We start from the raw sequence: 2,552 nt of genomic DNA on the forward strand, positions 1-2,552 counted from the left end.
TCTAATGGTCAATATTTTGTTTTTTTTTCAAGGTGCTACTGACCCTTTATGCAGAACATTTTGTGTTACTCAGTTTCAGTTCATTGCTGCTAAATATAAATTTAAAATCACATAAAAACAATGTAGAGTATATTCTAATATTCTGCTAAAGAATTACTCACTAATTACCACTCCCAAAATACTAAAGCTATCATAATTTATGTGAAAATTAGTTTTGTAATTTATTATGCTATTTTCTTGTTATGTTTTTTATTTTCTCATTAGCCTATATGTCTCTCAATATGTTTGGATTTGTAAATATTTACCCTATTGAGATATTTTTAGCAAAAAAAATTAAAAATACAGTTATCTTTCTAATATATAGATATATGCTTTGTTATGGTTCTGCTTGTTATTGATACTATTTAATATTACATAAATATTTTTAATGAAATTTGAAATACGAAAAATATGATTATCTTTTAACAATTTTTTGGTTTTCTTTTTATATTTCCGTCTTTACTAAAGATTATTATTAGAAAACATAGACTGCCATTACACCCTACCTAATATAAAAATATATCAATGTAAGTAAAAGTGAAAGTTTAATCGGCCTTCAGTTTTTACGGCATTTTGCGCGATGTCAAGGCCTGTTATTATAGAAGGCCGTGTGTGTGACGAAAAAGTAAAGATACTTTTGCATCCAGTGGCTATTGCACCCAACGTCTACATCATTGAAAAAGTAGGTTTTTACATTTTTGTTTTTGTTTTTTTGTTTAACTACTTATCCTAATTGATCACTTTTTTTCAGGGTTCTCCTCGTGGGTTCAAGCTCATTACGCATAATATGTGTTCAATTACCCATAATACGTTGGTCATTGTAAGTAATAAATTAGGAAATAATTATTTGTGAAATATTGTAGTCATTAATGACTTCGACCTGGCTAATAATTAAAATTGCTCGACTAATAAGGTTCCTTATTAAAATTGCTCTCTCACTCTCTCTCTCTCTCTCTCTCTCACTCACTCACTCACTCACTCTCTCTCTCTCTCTCTCTCTCTCTCTCTCTCTCTCTCTCTCTCTATATATATATATATATATATATATATATATATATATATATATATATATATATATATATATATATATTTATATTTATATATTTATATATATTTGTATTTATATTTTTTTTAGAAAATGTTTGAAGAAAGTTAGAAGATACTAAAAACCTTGGTATTATGCAAGCCGAAGCGATATAATTAATTCAATCGACAAAAAACGGCGTGTAAATCGCCATAGAAAAAATAATATTTTTAATATTCATTTCGGATGTATTGATTAATAGCATTTATTTTAAAATAAATTTATTTTGCAACACGTTTTTTAATTTTATAAAATTTCGTCATAATAATTTAAGGTAAATCCCACATAGGTTATAGGTGGAAAACATCACATGTAAAAGATCAAAAATGCTACACATTTTGAATACCAAATGGGATAAAGTAGCAAATACCAGATTAAGTTAAGCCTCTCTGAAAACTTTGATGATTAATTTTAAATTACTATTTAAGTAATTTTTAAATGAAAACAATTTTAAAAATTATCATAGAAGCATTCGGACTTTCATTTGTCTAGTATTGACTACTTTTATACCATTTGGATTAAAATATGTGGCATTTAAGATCTATAACATGTAGTATTTTCCACCTATATCCCATGTAGGATTTACCACATAAAACCCATGTGGGATTTACCATATAAAACCCACATGGGACAAAATAATAATCCCCATATGGGTTACATATGGTAAAAACCCACGCGTATCCTATATGGGATTTACCATATGGAATCCATGTCACAGTGGTCCAAATGGTGGACAAAATGAAAAAATCTATATTTCTGGACTAAAATTTTTTTATGATTTTTTGAAACTTCAATAAAATTCGACTTAAATGGAAAAGACTAGAGGTGATTATCATGCCTGGTTAAGAAATGACAACCTTTCAAAGTTTTAAAAAACATGTAAAAAAAACGTTCACACCGCAGAGTTAGATTTTTCACATACATTTTCTAATTTTAATTATATGCAGCAGATTTATAAAAAAAATTTTAAAAAATATTTCATTTCTCACGAAATTGAATGAACAAAATAAAAGTATTAACTCCTTTTTTTTTTTTTAACGTATTATTATTAATAAAAAAATTTCATTTAAAAAAATTTAATGCAAAAGTCAGTTTCTGCAAAAAAAAATCTCTTAAATTTTGTATACTTCCTCAAATATCTCAAAAACCGGAAATTTGGTAATACTAAACCATATATTATTTAGAAACTTCATACTGTTGCCATTGTTTTGGTATGCCACATATATTTACCAAACACCCGGTTTTTAAGTTATTTGTGGTTATAAAAACTATGTTTAATTGTTTCTTTAAGCATAATGCACTAGTTATTTTATCTAAACTTTTAAAAAGACTAAAAAAAAGCAAACGCTCAAGTTTAATTTTTTTATTTTACATAAACAAAGTATTAACAATGTCATTTTCATGTACTTTGAAACATGTTTTTTTACTA

At 26.3% G+C, this 2,552-nt stretch overlaps 1 long non-coding RNA gene across 2 annotated transcripts; it reads left to right on the plus strand.

Moving 5' to 3' along the window:
* Positions 1-333: 333 nt before the first annotated feature.
* LOC136086550 (uncharacterized) lies at positions 334-1,365 on the plus strand. 2 transcript variants are annotated; one of them, XR_010641416.1, is made up of 3 exons: positions 350-721; positions 791-859; positions 1,175-1,365. It is a non-coding gene; the product is annotated as an uncharacterized LOC136086550 (long non-coding RNA). The 2 variants fall into 2 exon arrangements; XR_010641415.1 differs by having other exon boundaries at positions 334-859.
* The last annotated feature ends 1,187 nt before the right edge of the window (positions 1,366-2,552 follow it).

Source organism: Hydra vulgaris, chromosome 10 (assembly GCF_038396675.1).
Source record: "Hydra vulgaris chromosome 10, alternate assembly HydraT2T_AEP".
Lineage (NCBI taxonomy): Eukaryota > Metazoa > Cnidaria > Hydrozoa > Anthoathecata > Hydridae > Hydra > Hydra vulgaris.